This window comes from Lathamus discolor, chromosome 2 (assembly GCF_037157495.1).
Source record: "Lathamus discolor isolate bLatDis1 chromosome 2, bLatDis1.hap1, whole genome shotgun sequence".
NCBI classification, from domain to species: Eukaryota; Metazoa; Chordata; class Aves; order Psittaciformes; family Psittacidae; genus Lathamus; species Lathamus discolor.
The window spans coordinates 115118208-115141671 of NC_088885.1; the positions used below are offsets into that span (position 1 = coordinate 115118208).

General features: G+C 37.3%; 2 long non-coding RNA genes across 3 annotated transcripts in view; both read right to left on the reverse strand.

Annotated features, from left to right (window-relative positions):
- Window positions 1-3561: 3561 nt before the first annotated feature.
- LOC136009354 (uncharacterized) lies at window positions 3562-4139 on the reverse strand. Its single transcript, XR_010610518.1, has 3 exons — window positions 4069-4139; window positions 3879-3955; window positions 3562-3780 (listed from the first exon to the last, which is right to left on the reverse strand). It is a non-coding gene; the product is annotated as an uncharacterized LOC136009354 (long non-coding RNA).
- A 17201-nt stretch (window positions 4140-21340) lies between these two features.
- Window positions 21341-23464, reverse strand: part of LOC136008636 (uncharacterized) — a 49532-nt gene continuing 47408 nt past the window's right edge. For both annotated transcript variants that reach the window (XR_010610172.1, XR_010610171.1), the window contains exon 5: window positions 21341-22708. This is a non-coding gene — a long non-coding RNA (uncharacterized LOC136008636). The remainder of the gene's footprint in view (window positions 22709-23464) is intronic.

Here is a 23464-nt window from a genome sequence, read left to right on the forward strand (position 1 = left end):
GTAGCATAATGTTTCACATATTTTGGTCATGTTCAGAATAAATGTTTTTAGTAGGTTTCCTCTTTATGGAATTAAGAATTTTGTCAGTCTTTACAGCAGTGTGCTTTTGCCTATTCGCTGAAATGGGTTTTAATTAGAGCTCAGAACGAGCTCAGGGTCTTGGAAACTCCTATCTGCTTCTGGGACAGAAAACTACATTCACGTGTAATCTGCATTTGGTCAAATATCTCATAAAATCTGCAAAATTGTTTTGGATGTTGTAGTGTGTCATACAAAATAGCTGAGCTTAGGTAGTGTCTTCTCTAAAATGTCTACCAGCCAAAAGATAAACCTGCTAGACAACTCTCTAGGGTGGGGACTTTTTGTGAATAATTAGCCTTGAGCAATGAAACTCCAGAGCCACACCTGGGCTGAATCTTTGATCTGTCTTTATGCAGCTAGAACTAAGTTACAGAGTTTATGCACTATCTTGATGTTGAGGGCGATAAAATCTTCACTCTTGCATACATACTGCAACAAATATATATGTGTGTGCATACACATCTCCCATATATATATACACACGCATATATATGGTGAAAATGGATGTTAAGGCTCACGATTTTATTATGTTTCTGCATTGTTCATTCTGGTGTGGTTTAGTCACTTTAAGGTTTTGTTATTTTTTCTTTCTTTTGCATAAAAGGTGAAACTCAATGACACATTGTTTCTTGATGGCATCAGAACAGTATTTACAACAATCAGTGTGGTGACAGAGCAGAATCTTTACCTGACCTATTTAGTAGTTACATTTGTCAAACACCGTAAAATGAAATTAATCGTTTACAATGTGTATGTTTGTTTAATTTTTTAACACATAACATTTTTTAACATTTAACACATAACATTTTTTAACAGCCATTTTTTTAGACAATATTATTAAATAATAGAAAGTGTCAAACAGTCGCATCTATGTGATCTTCCTGCATATGATCTTTACTGGACAAGTCTACAAGAAATGTGAACTGAATGATTATCAGTTGTCCTCCCTTTTAATCTTTGATGCACTTCCAGCTCTACCTGGGGCCTTGGGCAAATCCCTGAACTTCTCTGTCTCTTATTCATGCAATAAGAATTATAATAATACAGAATTAATTGGTTATTTGTTTGCCATTTTGAAGATAGTTACCTACATTCTTTTCTTGTTTATACCAATGTAGTATTACAAGTGAATGAATTTGTGACTGTGTAATTTAGAAAAATTAAAACAGTTTCTACTCTCATGCTTAATGTTTTAAATCTCTTCTATCATTAAGTTCTGCAAACACACATGGGAAATGCCCATATAGTTATGAAAATTGTCAAGAATAAAAGACTGCTTTTTCTACCCTATGCAGCAATAACTGCTTCTGATTAAGAAAAAAATAAGTAATTTCATGGCAACTATGTATTAAAGCTCTAAGATGATCAATTATTATGAAAAATTATTCTCATACAAAATTAATAGAAACGTGGTCTCTTTACCCACTGAACTGAGAAATTCACCAGACTATTGTGTATTCAGTTAATAAAATAGTCCCAGCGCATTGTTGTAAATGCTAACTCTTTGCTTTCTGTAGTTCTTCAGCAACATCAACATTCATCTGTATGGCTGGGCTGCTGAACTTGCTTCAGTCACACTCCTCACATGAATATTAAGATTCACTGAACTGATGTGGTTGATAGCACTAAGAATTAACCATCTGATTAGTGGATAAATCGTCAGGCAAGTATCTGTAAACTGTAATTCTTTGTATCTTTTAGAGTGTTGAAGAAGTCAAGCTAATTTGCACACCCAAAGAGAAATCCAAGATGAGCACACTTTAATTTCATCTTGGATTAAATATTGGCATATTCAAACAGCAACATTTTTTAACATTCTGATTTTTTTTAACTTAAACTACTTTAAAAAAATAGAATATTTATGAGCTAGATTAATTTCGAATAATAAATATCCTTTCCATTCTATATTATGCAGAATTTTTGTGAAATAAGTGCTTTGTAGACACGTAGAAACAGCCTTTCAGTAACACATTCTGAACATTTTGTAATGACCATGTTATAATGCATCTCACAAAATTACACTATCTTTTTCCTTGCAGACAAAAATAAGTGACATATACTCCTATTTCCAGATATAACTCACGAATATGCACATATTTCTCTTCATGTAAGCTTTTATGGAGCTGTATCAGACACACAACATGGTTTATTCTCTAATATCAACAACAGGGACTTCCATACTAGGCTTGGACTAAATGTCTAAAAAGGTATTAAAAAAAAATAGTGCTTTGACAAATCAAATTTCACCTTTGTTTAATAGATCATTTTAAATGAATTCAATTGTTTTGTCTATTTGTATCTAAAAATTTCTAAGGACAAAATCCCTGTTATTCTAATCCTATGGATGCCAGGAGGCTCTGAGTAGAAGACTTTCCATATTTTCAAATTGCAAAAAAAAGCTACAAATCCTTCTTCCTGCACCCTTTGTTCAGCAATGATGATTCCACCGTGCAGATTCTCAGACATGGAACTTGCCCAGAAGAACTGGAGTCAGAGGGACATCCCGGGTAGGGGGCAATCCCCACCTCCCTCCACAAAGGAGACTCCTGCACGGCTTTGCAGCTCCAGCAACACGATACTTGCACTCTGGCATCATGCGGACTTCTTTTTGTGCTCAGACTTGTGGCTAATTTTCTAAGAAAATCCATTGAACCTGAATGAGGTTTCAGTCAAAACCTCACATAGCATTTGCAAACAATGTTTACAGCACTGTGGTTTCAACTTCAGGCTGAGAAAACAAATATTTAATGGGTAATAAACTTTTTAAGAGACTTGAAAAGTAGGGGAATGTGGTTTTGCTTGGCTACAAGCTGTCTCTCATGCTGAGATAGCAAGTAACGTGTTCACCATGCGGTTTCTTTTTAAGACCCACGCAAAATGCTTTTGATAATCTGTTACAAAATCCATGTCAGTTAGCATTTTAGTTCAGGGTTCATATATTCAAGACCTGTAAAACTTTTTCTAAAAGAACTGTGCAACTGAATGGGAGGACCTATTGATTTTTCCAGTGTATAACTCAGAGGTAGTGTGCTACCCAGTCTCCTCATTAGCCTTATTTCCAACCCAATTGCACAGCTCTTCTTATAGTCCTCTGTTCCTGCTGTACGTGCAGTGCTCTTCCCTATTTCTGAAGTACGGTTTTTAAAAGCCATGACTCCAGCATGAACTTTTTTCTTGCATGCCTAATGAATTGCTATTTATTTTTTGGTCTTTCTCCCTCATTTGCCCTGTTCTGCTAAATCCCAGCCCATATGAACAATTGTACTTTAATATGATACATGGTCTAGTGCAAACCCTGGACAAAACATTATTTCCACTTAGTTATGGGTTTGAGAATGGTGGTGCCCATCAGCAAAAAATCCTAGTGGGAAAAGATGAGAAACCTCTATAATTGATAAGGAAAAAGATAACAGAAGTTGCAAGAATTTCTTCCCCCCCTCAGATTTCTCACGGAGTCAGCAAGATTGGGTTCAGCTGCTGCAATTCACCGTCTGGTGCATCAACCAACACCCACTTTAGTTAACGTTAACACACCAGCATCTGTGAACTGCAGTGCTGGAGGAACTGGTTCATGTCCACTTCTGTGACCCAGGTGTGGGGAGGCAACCACAAGCAGAAAGGTGGGGCGGACATCCCCAGTTCTATCTTTTTAAAATATCTTGGCATTTATTTTAGTATGAAGTGCTTGTAATTCTAGAGCTAAAAAAAAAAAAAAAAAAACGAGGTCAACATAGGACTGAAAAGAAGATTAAGAAGGAATAGAAGATTAAGTTTCCAGGCTTCAATGTGTACTTTACCTTTTACTCTAAATAAAATAGAACTAGTTAAATGAGTTAAGCTGTTACTTTGTCCCAGCTGGCTTGTCTGTAAGAGTCTGAAACAAGATTCACTTTAGAAAGGCGAGACTGCATATAACTTGCTGTGGTTAGCTAGGCCATGCTCCATGGCTCTTCTTTACATATTCTCTTCGCTTAAGGCTGTGATCACCTCTTTAAAGAAGCAGGCAGAGCTGATTTCCAGGCTGTGCTGACGGTTGCAGTTAGAGGCTTCTTAGCACTCACAGGAGGCTCTTGTTTCATCTCTGTGGTGTTAAAAACAATTCCAGCTTGCCAGGTGAAGTATTTTAGGATCACAAGATGTTTTATTTCCTTATGTGGCAAGGAACTTCAGAAAGTAAAAACTGAGTGCTGATCACCTAGGTTAATTGAAATATTTGTCCTTTATATATGCATTTTGTATGCACATATAAAACATAAGCAACATACATGTGTAAAATATTAAAAATCACAAATACTATTATAAGTAAAAGGTTTCCTGAATAGGTAAACACATGCCCATTTAAAAAAAGGTGCTTTGATTAGTGAGCACAAATGATTTATTCCAGAAGGATTTCTAAGCAGGTTTTTTTCATTAATAGGATTCACTAGAAGATCTTAAGGTCCTTTCCAACCCTAACTATTCTATGATTCTATGATTTCTTCTGGAAGTCTTTCTATGTGGTCAGGCAAGCAAACAGTCTTAGTTGCTAATACCATTTTATTGGACTGTTTAGGAGACCCCTCCCATCCCATTCCTCAGGGTAGACTAAATCTCCATGTTTCCACTAGGGAAGCATAGGTATCCGTGGCCAATTGCTGGCAATACTGGGCTTGTCTTACTCCACCTGAGGTGCCAGAGCAGGGCTTGCGGCACATCAGCTGCTCTGTCACCTAAGGTGCTCCTTAGTCATAGGAATACAGCTCTACATAAAATGTGCAAAGGGCTAGATATGCTGAAGTTAGAGCTAGAAAGACTCCGAGTATTCAGCAAAACACACAGAGGTAGCAGTGTTTCTCTTGTCAGTATGATACCTGCTTCAGTAAACATTAAAGTTCACAGAAATAACAAGAAAAGCATGTAGTTATTTTTGAAAGAATGGGTAATACAGATATACAAAATTATCATATCCCTTCAGCCAGCAAATGAAAATCCAGTGTTTCTACAGATGAAAAATAATAATACTGTAATGTTTTGACAGCATTTTGGATTGTACATGTAGTTCACAAGGGTGTTTTTTTCTCAATATATCTGATGTGGAAGCCTATCAAGTTCTCTGTGTTTTCCTTTCTCTGAAGCAAATGGAATGTGACTTAAATTTACTGTTAGCAATACAAAAGTACTCACCAAAATATTTTTTTCTCATTCCGTTCCTACATAGGTAATCAGTGTGAAAACAAGCTCATAGTTGCAGTCCTTTGTGTAACTGTTTCACTGCTTCATACACTGCTTTATGGTATAGTTAGTACTAATATTTGATCATTTAGAGTAGATATTCCTTCTTCTATCTGTGCCATTTCAAAACAATGTTTTGTTGTATGAGGGGCTAGCATAAATGTTTTTAGACAAAAACTTGAAAATAATTAATTGATCCTGTATTTACTGCCAAAAATATGACAGTTTCTTTTATGTATTTGAAAAGATAAACATGTTTGTAAAAAATTGATTTTAGTGTGTGTCTGGTTATCACCCAATGGTATTTCAGACCTTATCTGTTGTTTTATAACTTGCCAGTCTTCAAGTACAATTGTTTCTCAGCTGAGTCTCCTTGGACAGTTCTGAGTCTTAAAGTGCTCTTTTAGTTCCAGTCATATTAATAAACAAAAGATTTTTCTCCAAGTATGATAGCACATCCTCTATAAACTGAAGACAAAGTGCCTGATGGCACAAACATAATTGAAGAAGAATCAAATCATCTCTTACACACTGACAGTCTTAGGTCATCAACCACCATTCTAGAAAGCCGTTCTAGTGTTTGAACACCCTCCTGGTAAATAAATGTTTCCTAATGTCCAGTGTAAATTTCTCCTAGTGCAGCTTTGAACATTATCTTAAGAGATAATAAACTGTTAAAGTGTTGTATCATAAATTTGATATTTAATTATAGACAACAAAGATAATTTATTTCCATCCAAGAAATTACTTTTAGGAAAGAGTTAATTACATCTATGGTTTCAGTAGCACATATGAGGTATATTAGCTATTTTTGTCCTTACTTTTAGTATCATTAGTCAGCATAATGCATGATGAACAATTTCGGGCCAACCAGGAGCATTGTGATTCACATCAACTTTATAAGCATGATTATGTATGTAATTGGCCATCATAGTCTTTCATACAGGACATGCTTTGAAGAACAAAACAGAAGATGTCAACAGAACAATTTGACTCCTTTTGCAGTCCTCCAAAATATTTTAATTGACACTCAAATGCTACAATTCTAAGTCAAAATGACCTACAGAATCAAACACTCTAGCTTCGATAGTCATTTTCCCTGTGGAAAGTGTGCAGAAAATAATTACAGTTATAAACACTTGTAATACGAAATATATAATTGCCACTTCTCAGTTTATAAGTGACTGTACAAGGAAAGGTGTAGTAGAGAGTAATGGAGTAGATAATAACTACTTAGTGGCACCTTTTGTGAACAACTGTAAGCACAATGGACTTTGTTTCCTAATCAATTGCACCTTTTTATATCTGCAAAACTGCTGATTTATTTTAAACAGCTTTTGATAGCATTGATAGAAATGACGTGAGAAAGAAGTCTACTCACCCTTCTTCACAAAAGTTAACATGCATGATGAAACACATTAGATTACATGACAACTAAGTAGAGAGTAAGACTATTTTTCTGGTGTTTTCTTGGACTATGTTATTCAGTCAAAGCTAAGCAACAGGCATTATCTTGTTCTCTATTTAAAGTCTGTGCAGCATAAGGTTCTGCACAATCTCTGAAGCTCTGCAGAGCTTGCTGATACATTTCTTCACAATTTACCATATTTACACCATATCAAACCACATCAAACCCAAAGAACACAACTTGTCCTTTACACTGTTTATGTTTTCCTGGTGTGTTTATCACTTTCATGATAACTATTCCCTCAAAGATCATATAAAATCCAACTCAGATCTGAAACACTCAGTTGTCCTCTGTGAAGCTAAACAAAATCCAGAAGGAATGATTTAGCAAACCAAATTACCTCCAGCCGGTTTTACCAACCCTTACTTACCTCTCTTTTTCGCAAAATGAGAGATGTAAACAATGTTCTGTAAATTAATGTTAAACAGCAAATGTATTCCACCTTCTGAAAACTATAAAGGCTTTAAAAGTTTTCATACCAGTTTAGGATTTCTTTTCCTTATTAGCCACCTCTCACCACTCTCCGCCCCCAGAGATATGCAGATGTGTTGTGCTCCTAAACAAGGCTAATAGGTACTAAAAAGAGTGAGGAATGCTCTGATCTGTGTTAGTGGAATGCTATGAAAACCAAGGTGTAACATGCCTGTTGACATACAAGTGCTAGTAGTGATTTATTAACACGATTTCCACACACTCAAGTACTCTATTCAACCCACATCAACACCTACAAACACAAAATACACTTTCAATTTTACTACTAGAAAATATGTATCTATGGGAATGAATTCTAGTCAGAGTAACAACAGTAAGTTTGACTTCAACATTATTCATCAATACATGTAGTTTTTAAAGAAAGAATTCCATCTGTGTAAGTTATGTCAAAAATATACTGCTTCTGCATAAAAATACTTAGCTTCACAAACATGGAGATGGGGAATTGCTAAGTAAGGAATAAGTATTCAAAACAAGCTCTAAGTTTTTGAGGTTTGCAAGCTTAGTTGCATCTAACTACCGCAGAAAAGCAACCTATAGAACAACAAATTTATTATCATTATTCTGATGACCCTAACATATAAACAGAAGCACTATTTTTGAGACATATAACCCATCTTTCTGACCTCCTAATCTCTGATAAGGCTTATTTGATTCTGTTTGTAGAAAAAAAGAACTACAAGGTTGATCAAAGGCCTGAGAAACTTGGCCTATGATAACAATTTGAAAGAACTTGTCTTGCTTATTCTAAAGAAGAGGTGTCACACAGAAGGCATCATAACTTGTTCAAAGCTTCTACAGCAAGAAGAAAGTAGAGGAGGAGGAGAGCAATTTCAAGATAAGTGAAACTGTGGAAGGATCTATGGGAGTATTTCTTACATAGAGGTTGGGTGGTCTGAGACAAAACAGAGGAAGAGCCTTTTCCATGCCATTTATTAACATCTCTGAGCCCCACAACACACAGTATGTATACAAAGTATGCTTGCCTTTCTTTCTTTACCTTCACCCTCCTGAACTATCTTTCCCATTACTCACTATCTCCCAAAGTACCACTGCCCCCCCTTGACACAGAAACAGCCTCATACTGCTAGTCTCTTTACATTCCCACATATTTTGTTCAGCCACCCCCAACCCCTGAAATTAAGCATATATTACCAAAGAAAGAGCCCTGAATAGGCTCTATGCCCTCAAGGATTTCTCTATGCCCTGTGAGTGCCCTCAAGGATTTCATGACTGCCACATAGTAAGGTTCTGTATTACTTACAGGACACCACAACTTGCAACTCTGTTTTTGGGGAAGCTTAAGGTATTGTGGAAACACTAACTACTTGAGTACTTGCAATGGATTTTTAAATACTATTTTGTGGTCTGTTTAGTTTTCAGTGTGAAAAACAGGTGCTGGGAAGTGGTGTGTCTTGCCACACTTCTTCAATTGCAGAAGTAGTCAGTGTCAGGGGAGAGAATAAATATGGGACCTCCTGGGCCTTGGGCTTCAACCTCTAAAATCATAACAGTAAATTCATCTCTCTAGAAAAAAAAAAAAAAAAAAAGCAGCATTTTTTTATTTGGTAGATTTACACTCAGTCTATACCTTTCCATATCTGAAAACAGAACTGAAATGCGTATAAAAAAAGACTTAAAGTTCCCCTGTATCTGGACTGGTTTATTTCAGTGTTAACTGTCTCATTTCTGCCTATATTTAGACTGCCTGTTCATAATCAGTTATTTTCTCCTTACTGAAAAACAGGTTCACTTGTTATTTTGTGAATTTATCATTCATTTTTTAAAGATTCAAAACCAGGCTTTATATTCCTCTGATATCAGATACTTGTTAAACTGCAACTTATTCACACGCTTTCTGAGGTCCACAAACTTAAAGTACTATTTCACTTACTTGTGACATTGTTTTGTAAATTTTTGCTTGTTTTTAACTAACCAGACATACTTGCTGGCTTATATAAAGTCTGAATGCATTTTGTTTGCTTCTTGAGAGATGTATTGTGGCCAGAAAACAAAGATTTGAGAAATACAGCTGGTGGTTTTGTCTCTTTGGTTTTGTTTGTGTGTTTAGTGGATGCAAGAATGAATATTAATCCACATTTTTAATAAAGCACACATTGTGATTATGACTGCAACTATCTGTATTTTAAATTTGTATTGCTGCACAAAATGAAATCTCCCCTGACAAAAGTCTTTGATAGTGTTATTGTTTATAGAGAAAACAAATACTTCTTTTCTTGCAGAAGGAAAAGTTAAAAAACAAAAAGAAATGCAATACTGAATATGGTGGACAGGAGATGGCATTTTGCTAAACCTTTGATACATTAGTTATGGCATACAGTGATAATACTGGGACAACAAAATCCTGTTGTTGAGGTAATCCACTATACTGGAAAGTACCTTGCAGGGATCTTTTATTTTCTATTCGACATAGAAATTATCCCTTCCCAAAGTAAAATTAGTATTATTAGGGCCGTAGTCCATAAGCTAACTCACATCCAAGCTTTTTAAAAAATAGAAACACTAAAAAAAAAAAAGAAAATTTTTGTAAAAAGCCACATTACTTTCCCTTTTTAAGATTTTCTGGATCGCCTTGTCATTTGTCTTTATTTGTATTTATTCCACTTTCCATGAACTCTTGTATAAAATGTAGAGACGTAGAGAAGTGCAAACAACCAAAATTATCTCTTGCTTTTGAAGAAGATAAAAACATCACCCTGTAACTACAAAATATTTATTCCTATTAGAAGACACTAAAATGAAAATTGCTATTATTCAATAGGGTTAACAGCTGACAGGATTCCTTTGCTATTTCCACCTTCATTCATAGCCTTTTTCTGAAATTCACACATCAAAAAGAAAAAATAACCCTATGCTGTTACACGTAAGGTGTAATACTTCCACAACAGAAGTTGCAGTCACATGATAACAGAAAAGGCAATATTTGAAATCTTATACTGCAACCCATTTTTTTCAAACTCAGAAGGGGAAGTATTTGAGGGTGAGGCTGCATCCATATATTTACACAATCAAAGCTCTTCCCTTGCTGTTGAAATTAACTCTCCAAAAACACATCTAGTTCCTATCAAAACAAAGCGGTTAGTGCCTGATAGCATCCTCTCATTCTTTTATGGATCTAGGCCAATTCCTATTGAAGTCACCAGAAAGAATCCTTTTGACTTGAGCAAGAAGTTAAATTGGGCTTTCTTGGGTTTGTGGTATAGCCTTAGGTAAGACACAAACCCTCTGTCCCAATTAATATATCTGTATGCTACCTTCCAATATTATAGCAGGCCAAGTTAATACTCCATTTGGAGTGCGCACTTCTTTATGCTGCATTTCAAGCAGTTCAAAGCAAGGTCTTATTTTAGGTACCTATATATAATTACAAAACTGAGATCATCAGATGTTAGAAGCAGATAAAATCTGTAGGGTACACAAGGATATTACGGAGTTGTTGGGGGTTTTTTTCATCCTATAAGGTAATTAACTTTCTGTTTACTATATTCTCTGGAAAATGGACAGCATAAGATAGGGACTGGATGACAATAATAATAATTTTCATTATATTTACATGTTTTCCCTTACGATAGCTTTAAAGTTATGATACACAAATGCCATAATACTGCATTACATGAAATTTTTAAAAAATGAAAGGAACTATGAATTCTACTCCTGACATTAGAAAAAATATATTTCATAAACCGAAAGCCTTTTCTTATGGCATATATTCAGGCTTAGGCAGGAAAGTTTTTATTTCTGAGCAAATTTTTAGGAAAATTAAGTAATAAAATTTATATATGCCATTTTTCATTTCAACTGAAACATGGCTTAAGGGACAGAAAAAGAATTGGGACAATACTTGCTTACAAATCCAATTTGAAGATATATCGTATAAAAATCAGATCAGTCATAGAATCAGCCTTGTTGAGCAAAAAGCACTGAATTTCTTTCACAATGTCAACCAGGTCTGATAAGTTAGGAAGATGCGAGAAAATTAGTAAAGGAAACATTTAACCCTTGTTCCCAAACACTCAAAGTAAGTATCATATCCAATCCCTGAAATTTATTTAACGTGGGGAACTGTGTGACACTCATTTGATTAAACGAATGCTTACTACAGCAACTCAAACATCTAAGCTGAGGCTTTTATATAGCCAGCAGAGATCCGGCCAATAGTTGATGGATATGTCTCATCCTAAACTAGATTCCTACTTTTGGACGGTTTAAGATTGCCCTATGTGGCATCAATCGTATTTACTCTATTTCCACTGAGTACAGATGCTAGCTAGGTGACCCTAGATTATCTGTGTGGCTAGCTCAGATGTAGACATCTACACCACAGACGCCAAAAAGTTAGATAAATGAATACTGGCACTTGTGTTACTGTGAACAGGGTTCCTCTAAAATTCATTCGTACATTAAACAGATCTAATAGAAAACCCCGAGCAAGGCATAATTTAAAATAGTCATTAAGTTACTTTCTTGTAATACGAAAGACCTTGGGACAAATCTTTATTCTTAGTTACTCAAAGCAAAGACTGAAATCAATACATTTTACATCCTATCGAAGTCTACAAACTATGGGGCTACCATAGTTACTACTCTGATGTGAATGGCGTTTAAAACTTTGGAAGATCCCTGTTTCATTCCAGTGCAATACAGGACTCATTTGAAAATCTCTACAGAGGGATGTAAAAAACTCTCTTTTCTCATTTCAGTTCCATACTTTTTTTTTGCTATAGTCTGTGCCTCCAAGGCATATTTGAACATCTAACCTTTTTGATCCCTCTGGTGGAATATATACACAGAGAGTGAGTAATTAAAAAGGGGAGTTGATTTACTTTAATTTACACTTTCACATAGGTTTTACTATCTGCTTAACATGGCACACCCTTACCCTGTCCCTTGGCACACTAATTAAACCAACCTTAGATTGCCTTATAATTTTTTAGCCTTAGACTGTGAAGGCTAAATTCGGAGATGATCTATCAGATGAACAGGAATCCAGTGTGAATCTAAGGTGGTTTACATGCTTAGCAAATTAGATAAACTTAGATTACCGCTAGAGTAATTTCATTTTACAAGTACAGTTACCTTAAATTTACATAAAACTTAATTCCTGAAGGTGGCAGCATCATGACCAAATCTATATACAACCTTCAATGCATGCAAAAATACCAGAACATGACCATGCAATTGTGTCAATTTAGCAGTAATGCCACATATGACCTTTTAACATGTATAACTGAGAGTACGCTCTATGCTAGCAGTAGATTCAAGGTTTGCAGAAATGGTGAAATTTTAACATTTTTTGATTGATTCTTGTTTCACAGAGGTCATTTTACATTACACAGGGTCTATAAAAGGAGTCACATCATAGATATTTTGTCTGTCCACTTTAAAGCCTTCTTCATAATGTAAAATGAACATTGCAGGGAGTTCCTATTTGTCCACAAGTAATTTTTTTTCTCTACTTTATTCTTTGTAGTAACTAGCTATGTCTGTGTAGGCTAGCTGGTTGCAGAAAAAGCAGGGGATAAGGTTTTCACCTACCCATGTCCCTGTGAATACAGAGGCATGAATCACTTGTTTTTATATAAGCAATTTTTTTAAAACTGCCTTTGGAAGAATACACTTGAGATCGTACTGAAATTGGGGGGTGTGGGGAGAGAGAGTTTCATTAAGATTAAAGATTATGGGATAAACTTTTTATTTAGCTCACTGAAATAAGGAAAAAAAGCAACCGAGAAGTACATGTCACTCTTGCAAAGTCCCTGGGACAGATGGAGTGAATCTCACTCTGACCCCAAAGGAACACAAGCTTTACTCCATTCCCATCTCCTTGGAAAATACAAGCTTTTCAGAGAGGGCGAGCCCAGCCTTTCACACGTGGGTAAGCAGGGTGAACCATCCCATGCAGGCTGGCATAGGTATGGGAACGAAAAACAGTATGTGGGCACGTTCCCCGGTGCTTCCTCCTGGAAAAAGAATTTGCAACATTCCGTATTAATAACTACACCTAAATGTTGCAAACTAGCCCTTAGTTCTTCCTAGCCACTTTCTGGCATGCACAGCACATTTTCCAGTCCAACAGGACTCTCTCCCCACTGTAGTACAGGCCTCTGGTTGTCAGATTCTTGGAGCTAAAACATTCAAACCAATGTTTTGTGTCTGGGTCTCATTCAGCTGGTGAGAGTGGCCTGGCTTCCCTGCACCTCTCCCAGCATGCAGCTCTCTCACAGACACTCAGTAACCAGCCAGCTCCATAAAGCATATGCTATTTAATTAGAAAAAGCATTTAGGAGAAAATATGCCTTAAAAATGTTGAAATAACATGAATAATACTTAGCTTACCTGCTTTCTACATGCTTTTTTCCACATCAAAATCCTTTGGAGATTTTTCCATCTGTCTTGCTCAGTCTTATATCTGTCAGTAATGAGATAGGTAAAATGCCTTTTCTCTCATGTCAGAACTGAGATTCTCTGAAATTTCAGATTGTCTTCTAACGCTTCCTAAACCTGACCAAACTAGTCAGCTAATCCCACAGGGCAATCCTTCAAAAGGCTTTTTCTCTGCTTTAGAATTGCAATTTACCCTCATTATTTTTAGTTCCTACAGCAAGCATTCCTTGCATTAACAGATAAGCCAGGAAGACTTTATCTAACAGCTCTGTAAAAATGTGTATATAACCTCAGTAAAGTCAGGATAGCTGCTACTGAATATTCTGTGCTCGTCTAACGTTTGCAGTATCAGCACAGATGAAATGACACCGGTGCTGACAGCCTGTTGTGTTTGGGAGTTCCTGATGGAGCTTCTTTACAATTTCACTCCAAAAAATGTTTATCAGTCAAAGATCCATTGAATTACTTTTTGCCCCAGCTCTGCCAAAGCAGAATTTGCTCATCTCTTGTGCGGTTGCACAGTTGTCATTATTATAGCTGTGGTTTTGTTTTCACCTGGTCCACTTTGCCCTCCAGATGTGCTTGTGGACTGAGACATGAAGACAACATGTCGGAGTGTATCACAAAGAAAGCTGGAATAGCTGAGTGGTATTATTTCAGCCAATGGCAAGTGTTACTGACCTGCCAGTTTGAGTGAGCAGCAGAATAAAAAATAATTAATACAAGGAGAAAAAAAATAAAATATAACAAAGTGCAGAAGTTAAACTGAGCAGAAATGAGGCCTGTGACTTCCTTGTTTCTGACGTAAACTTAGACTCATGGAAGAGCCATGAGTGTAACAGGATGTATAAACTGGATTGTGCCCATGCATGGCAGGGTCAACCACTAGAACACAGTTCTTCCTGTGCACTCTTCTTCCAATGCCTGTGTCCTACCTCTGTATCCATTCATCTCTGGTGACCGTCTCATGAACAAGTTGGGAATTTCAGCTCTCTATTCCCCCTTCCACTCCCTTCCACTCTTTTTTCTCTAAAAAGCAGAACTTTGAGAAATGTGTTTTACTGATTCTACCCTGAGCTTTTAACCAGGCTATGGCTAGATAACACATAAATACTTTATGTACCGTTCAGAGATAGCTGAATGATAAGAAAGGTCATCTAATTAGCTACTGCTTAAAAACTTTTCCAATAATTGATTTAAATGCTTGTATTTTAAATATTTTTTTCCTGTTTTACATGCCAGCTGAAAGTATATCACATATTTTGGTGAATGAAAATTGACCTGGATTTGGGGGGGGGGGGGGGGAAGTAAATTAAGTTTCATGATGAGAGCCTTGGAGCCTTTCCAGCATTCACAGGTTAAAAATGTCCAAGATGTGTTATAAAAAGGTAAATGGAAAAAGGTACATGGTCTCTTAGTCACAAGTAGAAACTTTTACCATCAAATCTGGTTGCTGCACCTCTAAAGCATATTCACAATATTTTTCTAACAGTGTGAAAATGGCTGGAATTCATTGCAGAGATTTACTCCAGTTAAAATTAAAACCAACAATGCCTGATTTGCAAAAATAGTAGGTGTACAATGCAGCTTTCATATAAGAAAAAAAACCTTTCAATGCACATGCCTGTGCTTGGTGATCTAGTACATATAAACAGATACTTTCAATTTGTAAATATTTCCTCTTATTAACCTAGATCAAGGTGTGCTGCACAGGCATTTGGGTATTCTAAAGCACGTTTGTGCTTTTGCTTTTATGGACTTTACTCAGAGAATGCCTCAAATGAAGTGTTTCAACTGTATCTGAATCTTTGGTTCTTAAATAGATATCAACCTTTCATGGGAACCAAGAGCTTCAGAAAATGGCTTTTAAATCAGGATGACTTGGCTTGGGAGTTTACGTTGGCTTCTGTCCAAGCAGAAAGATCCAAAAGAGCCAATTACACCTCCACACCCAGTTAGAAAGTCTGCAGGTATTAAGTTGTTTGTTAAGGAGAGTCATTGCGTTAGTAATTTTAGCTGTGCTTGTTCTTTGTGGAAGGCAACAGGCTCTTCCAGATAGTTTCAAAACACGGCAGGGCAAAACTTGATCTTATTAAAACTAAGTTTCTACACGAACTGTTGTTTCTTGTTTTGCAGGTTTCCTCTGCTCTTCTCAGCCAAAATTATTGCTCATGTATCTTTCTCTGTGAAATATTTTTTTTTTACAAACATGTATCTCAGAAACTACATTAAAATCCTTCACTTTGGGGAAAACAAGCAAAATCACAATGTTCACAGCAGACTCCTTTGCCTCATGGGCCTGTCTTCTTATCCTTGTTTACTCACATTTCTCCCAATTGCAGGAAAAACTGCAACACTTGTAGAAAAGTTCTGCTATCCTTTTTTTTTTTTTTTTATTTAAAACAGAACATGCTTACATAAGGTCAGCAAATTAAATAAATGCTTTGTAAGCTTCCTTAGACTTCTGAACAGAACATTTAAGGGTTACTTAAAGCTGTAGCTCAATTATGACCAATGAATGCGTTATTATAGAAGCCTGGTCAGTAATATTTATTTTTCTGAAGAGAATTGGCTTCAGAAAGCAAGGGTGACTAAATGATTACAGCAATAATCATTGTTTCACTTGGCCCTTTGCTGTTGTACTCGGAAATTGCTCTTGGAGCTCCAAAATGAGTGCAAAGGTCTTGAGCTGTTGTCTTTCCTCTATAACATCAACAAAATATCCTAGCTAGTTTCGAAGTGCACGGCTTACTGCAGTTCATGGCGGTGTAACTGAAGGTAGAGCTTAGTTCAAAGGCTGGTATATGTGTAACCTTCAAGACCAGCTTGTTCCTCCAGCTCTGTGGGAGTCCTCATATAAGGAGGAAAAGCAAGATTGCTTTTTGCAGAGGGAAACATTACTTTAATTCTTACCACATTAAACCACAATGCAACCCAAGGGAAATCTCCTATGCAGGTGTCTACAGCCCCTAGCAAAGCTAAGACTGGAGTCCTAACAGAGGACTCCAGTCAAAGTACTGCCCTCAATCACGTGTATATCTTTAGGGTGTCTACAGACTACTGGCATAACCTTATGACAGATGTAGCTGCAGCAACAGGACATGCAGGAATTGCAGGCACAACTCTGAATCTTCCTTTGCCTTGCATACCACTGTGAAATTGTTGTGCAGACTCCTATCCCCTCACTGAGGAGCTCCACTGTTCCTCAGACTCAGTGACTAGTGCTGACACTGGTTAGGGCAGTTTGTATTATGCCAGCTCTCAGAGGTGATTCATCCTTCTCATGCTCATGTCTCCAAGCATGCTCAAAATCAGCATATTTCAACTCACATTTGTTTTCTAGGCCAAAAAAGGTTCAGCTGACATTGCTGTGGATTGTATGGTTTATTTCCAAGTTTAAGAGGCACGAATGCCTCCTTGTTGGCTGAATTTGTAATCTGCAAATGATAGGATAGATTTTTGTTTTGCTTTCTTATACCTTTGTGTAATTTCTTGTAAATTCAGCTGCAGCATAGACATGGAGCTTGTTTTGCAAGCTATGCAGAAGTGGGCTGGTAACATATCTAAACAGAGCATAACCCTCGAGGCTTCTTTTCCAGCCAGCTGTCAAAACTTTGGAACTATCATATGTTTAAGGCCCTGAAAAGACTGTGGAGCATGAGGCTGGTGGAATGTGTGGTATTTATCTCAGGAGGTTTACATGTCCTGCTTGACATGTAAGCTGCAAAGATGTAAGAGCCTCTGCAGCTATGGAAGCTGCTTGAAAGCTCTGGTTCACCAAACAAAACTTTGGTCTTTCATTGAAAATACTTGCAGGGATGAAGAATTGATCTCGTACCTGACCAGACTGCACCCTGATGGTGATCAACACAAGTATGGTTATAACAGCTACTTTAGAAAAGGTCATTATTTTCCATTTAATAAATTGTTTTAGCACTGAAGCCAAAATATGAGTAGACGTGACTCTATATTGCAGAGGAAGGGTTACAGGAGAAGGAACAAGCCACATGTACCCTATTCACAGAATCATCCTTCTCTCTGTTTAGGAGTCAGCTTTAGTTTTATGCATCCACAAAGATATGCACATGTCTGTGTAACCAATTTGAAACTAATATTATGAAAAAGTCTGTATGGCAAACTAATCAGAAATTAAAAGCAGTATATTAATTATTTTATTTGTTTTTCATTTAGACAAAATGGTAATGTGATGCTGCAAGGTCACTTCAAAGGCTGCTGAAGAATCCAATTAAACATCCAAAAGACAAAGGTTATAGTTGGACCTGCGACCTGCTGTGCAGTTCACTTAAGTCAAACAACATTGTTTCTGTAGTTACCATGCAGAATAACTTCTGTGAGTGGAAAAATACCTCTACTGTGGATTTCTTCAGAGGGACAGAAAGCCAACTCACTGTAGGTCTCTAGCTGATGTTCTGACTTGCTAAATGGCATCACCGTGTCCTCCCTCTGTAGTCACTGGGAGGAGATAAGTGTTTCCAGCAAGTAACTGAGATGTTGGATGCTCTGATTCATCTTCTGCAAGTGACTTCCTCTCCACTGACTGCAAAGGAAAACTGAGCTTCTATTTGACACACCCAGGTTAGGTGCATAAAGTTAAATGAACTAAAGACTCCTCCAGACTAGCCAGAAGAATTCCAATGTATTCCTCCCTCTTTGTTTCCTTTTTTTTGTCCTGCAAAGCAAGGTACACAGAATTTGCATTTAAAACATATGCATTCCCTGCTGCATGTGAGAAAGGCATATACAGACTGGGCATGATATCCTTTTCTCACAGAAATAACAAGGGGGGTTCTATTATTATTTTCCTCAGCTGCACTAAGACTTTAGCCCATAGATCTTGGAAACTGTTTGGGACCGCTCAGCTCCTTTCCTCTTCAGCCATAAACCTTATGATCCTACAACTGGAGTTTCCAGCCTTACTGATAGACCCAGTTTAAGGGGTAGAAGGAGACAAAAAAACTCCTCCTCAGATATGCCTCTTGCCTTTCTGGGTACTTCCTTCTGGGACAGAGTAAGCTCTCTGAGTGAATTGCATGAGGAGGAAGGGAGAAGGGAGAGCAAAGCAGAATGTGGCCCCGTATGGCGGGGTGGGGATTATGGCAGCTAGAAAGGAAATGGCACAGAAGTGTTTGGATAGAGAGTCAAACATCCCCTCATCAACTACTCTTACAATGACAACCAGTTACTTGGAGTTTTTGAATGGCTGTTGCCCACCTCTCTATCTTCTCTTCTCTTGAAGACTGCTGTCTGCAGTTTGTAATCAGCCATGTATATATTCAAATCTAATTGCATAGTTCAGATGCAAAGCAAAGAAAAAGAGGGAGCTCTTGATTAAAAGATGGAGACTGCTTTTGTAAACAGAGACTAAGGAAAACATCTTGCAGCTCACAATGTGTTCCAGGAGGAAAAGCGAGTTGTGACTGTTGCTGGTGTTATGACTTGTGTCTGGGACCAAAGAGGTCCATAGCTATTTTCAGGTGCCGTAAGTATGTGCAAGTGAAAGATTTTGACATTAGAGAACTCTATAACTTCAGTAAACTAAACCACAGCAAGACTCAGAATCTGAAATCTGTATGCTAGAGGGACACAAGCTGTAAATGCAATGCCAGTTTTTCAGGTAGAAGTATAATAAATATTAAACAAATCAGCAGGGGAAGTGATGGAATCTAGGCACACAATGGCTCTAAGTCAAGACCAGATATATTTCTGAATTATGTATTCTGTTTCTTATGCATGGCAAGTAAAATTATTGTAATGGTCCCCTCTAGCCTTAAAACATATGAACTGCTTCCTCTGGTGTCGCATCCTAATGCAGCAGACTGAGGGGAGAAGGAGTTCATTACAGCAGCTGCTGCTGCTTCTGTTTGTAAAACCACGCCTCAAAGGAAAGGTGCTTGAGAGGAAATTGTTGCAGTAGGTTAATGAAAGGCAACAGTGACCAACAAAAAGGGAGGATTCATCTATACAGTACATGATACTGTACAAGCACCGTTTGCACCAGCAGGGGCGGGAGACCCAGGAGAAGCATCTGGGAAATCCCAACTGAGAATGGCAACCAGTATTCAGGAATGTTCTTCTATTGGTGCTGGTGGTCTGACCCTTCTGTTTTGCTTGCTGTGTCTGTGCAGAGACACTACCTTTCTTGATGGTAGCATCTTTTTTTTCCAGGAAAAAATGTCAAGTGCAAATTCACATCACTGCTGCCACCATAAATTACTTATGTGCAGATTCCTCAAACGTTTCCAGATGGCTTCCTCCAATTCAAAAACTGATTGAACCTGCACAGTATACCTTTTAAGACTGAGAATCAAATCTGAAGTGACTTAGAAAAATGTGAAGTTTTTGATGACCTTTCCTGAAATCATTTCAATTTTATGATAAAGTCAGACTTGAAAATGTGACCTTTTTGTTTTAGAAAATAACAAACTTCAAGATCATGCGAACAGGTATAAATACATCAGATAATATTTTCCAGCCATTTCCAGTGATCAACAGCACAGAAGAGAAGAAATAGTGTCCATAGCGGAAGACTGGTTTGGTAGAGATTTTTTTGAGGGATTGCCTTTTAATTCATGATGCATCATAAGTTAATTCTAACAGGATTCTTAGAAAAACTGTTTCCACCCCTAATCTATGGATTTGGTGTAAGTTGAGCAAGCTGTATTCACTGAAGAGAATCACAGCCTGCTTTTTTGCTTTCTTAGCAATTTCCATACCAAACTACCAGCTGTGTCACTGTCTTTCTCAAGTTTCCTAAATCCAGTTGTACCAGTAGAGTGAGGTTGATTTATTACCCTTCTTTTGGCTTTTTTGAAAACTGTTAGGAAAAAGACCATTAAGTTATTTCAGAAGATCATGTATTTTACACATAGAGAGCCAATACCATACATAACACACAACTTACTATAGGTACCCAGTCCCATTATCCAAAATATTCAGCATTCTTTTATTTTAACAGTGGTTTCATTTTTTTATTTCTCATAGATTCTTTCCATTTCTGGTTTTGCCTGCTCTTCCTTTCAAGTCTGAAATATCTGAGCAATTGCTTAGAGAGATAGAAAAAATAGTATTTTTCAAGAAAAGATTCTGTTGTGCACTACACAAAAGTTTTCTTGCTTCCCCACTGTTATTACCATTATTAATACCACTACTACTAATATAAGACATTTATACCCCACTGTAGCTTTTATAAACACTACTAAAACCAAATTCCCTTTCCTGAACATGCTGGCCACTAATTAGCAAAAAAGACACAGTTACAGCGAGATCATAGTCCAAAGCTGGGAGGGCAAAAAGAATGTATATTTATACATCTGTATACATTGTTAGCACGGTGGTATATCCTTGCACAATGTGCAGCATCCTGTGCATTGCTTCTTTGAGCTGCGCTCTCCCAGTCAAACAAAAGTCAGTGCTGTGCTGAAGTCTGCTTAGGGTTCACGCACCTTTCTAAAGCTAGTTTGGCAGATCTGCATTTCTCAGGTACACAGCTGAAACAGTGGATGAAGCATTCTGCTCCACCAGAGTTCAGCTTGTCACCTTGGATATAGAGTACAGAAACTGTTTATCAGTTTCCCAAGTGACTGGCAGTTCTTTTAGGTGTGTACTGTACTCAGTGCACTGTAAAGCCACACCTCTCCATTTTCACTACTCTTGTTCCCTGTCTAATCACATGTGCACTGTCATACTCTTGAGAAACCAAGTGGATAACTTGGTAATATCATGACAACTCTCTTTTTTTCCATTTTTTTGGGGGGTGGGGGTATTGTTGAGGCACCAGTTTTATACCTAACAATGACTAAGGCATTTTTAGTGTTTAATCTTTGTTGCTTCTGATAACATTCTTTATTCATCACAGTCCAAAAGGCATAAACTGCTGGCAATGATTTACTTTTTTCATAATAAAACATTAGTGTGAAATCCAGTATTTGCAGATTTATCCTTGTTCTTAATACCTGTTTTTCTCTTGTTGGCTTCACTTTCACACCCTTTGTCTTTGTGTATGAAGAAACCCAAATGTCTTAAAAGTGTCTTAGAAGCTTAAATGTGGCAACCTGTGGGGTCAACGGCATGTAGGGGTTTTTAAATTTGCTACAAGAGACAGCTTTCTCTAAAGGTCAAAGTTTATTACATCCCTAGCAAAGTAATGTATGGAAGGGGGAGGTAAAGACTGTGAATTCAGCCAAATGGCAGACAATTTAATATTGTTTGAAGCTTACACAGGTATTTCACCATCTTTTGTCAGATGCGAGGTGTTTATACATTCCCATTATATTCATTAGTGAATGTGTGTTCAAGTACATTTCCGTATTTCATGCCTACATTAGATACACTAAAGAATCAGAAATAGCACCTGGATTAACTTCTGAATCTTCCATAGCAGCAAGAGAGCTGTCCTCAGGGAGGACACCAGAAAAGGAGGCTGGATGAGGGCTGAAAAGTTCTAGAGGATGAAGATCCCCTACTGCATGTGTCAGGGAACGCATTATCTTGGTGACAGGGTCTGCCTTGAGAGAGACCCCTGAGACACCCCCCAAGACGCCACAGAGCTCAGCACCATCCCCTGCAACTACGTGCTGCCACTGGGGGCATGGAGCAATCACTAATGAAAAATGGTCACTTTTAGATTTGTATGGCTCAGGTCTGAGCCATTTTAGCAAAACATCATGCAAACAAAATTAGGAAAACATATATATTCTGATTTAAAAGTGTTTCCTAGAGGCAATTTTCCCTACATAAACCATCAGAAGGGGAGAAATAACAATAAAACCAAGAAAACAGTCAACATGGATAATACATATTTCTCTAAATTTTCTAGTATACCTGGAATGATTGTTCAAGTGATGTAAAGGAAGCACAACTTTAAAAATGTAACATGTCCTTTAGCTAACATAGCAACATAACAGGGCAAATGAGCACATCAGTTTTTGCAGTCCCATGTGCCTTCCTTGTGCTCAGAGGCAGCCTGGCAGTCTTGTCATCACTGTGTGTGTTGGAAGACGCAGCTTCTATGGCAGGCAGGACCTAGGAAAACTGAGAGTAGACAACAGAGGACAAGGAGTTTTAAGAGGTATAGTAAAAGCTACATTAATTAAACTGGAGAGCGATAGGAACTGGAATTTTGCAGAGAGGCAATACCTTTCTTTTGTGTTATGGTGACCGAACTAGAAAGTTAGCCTCTTGAGATTCAAGAATATGCAAAAGCATGCTGATTTTTTTGAGAAAGACCTGGATAAAATGCAGAACTTTATGAGAAACCTAAATCTCTACACTGTATATACAATTAATGGAAATTAATAGAACAATGTTTTTATAAGAAGTATTTTAAAAGGAAGCTTCAATAAATGCCAAAGTAGGTATTTGCTTGCACAGAATCTCAGTTGTACATGTAATGCCAGTAATTGCTTCCTTCTAATTAGACTTGTAATAGGTACCCAACCCAGTCTAGATGTTCTTCAGCAACTTGTCTGAGATGTCCATGAGCCAGATTGCAACAGAAGCTGACACAGGACTGATGGAGCAATGCACAGTGACCCTGTCTGTCATTAAGTGACCAGTGTAAGGGTCAGCCTCATGTTCAGTTCACACACAATTTGGAATTCAGAAATAAATAAATCCCACTTGTCTGACTAAGCGCCCACCCAACAAAGGCACCAGAGTAAGAAATATAATGTTAGAAGCACAGTCACTTTAATTTTCTAAACAGTCAGAAAGAACCATTTCTGGAGGCTCATCTTTGAGTTGTCCTAAGCAGGTGACACTCTATTTACTATGCATGTATTTGTGATG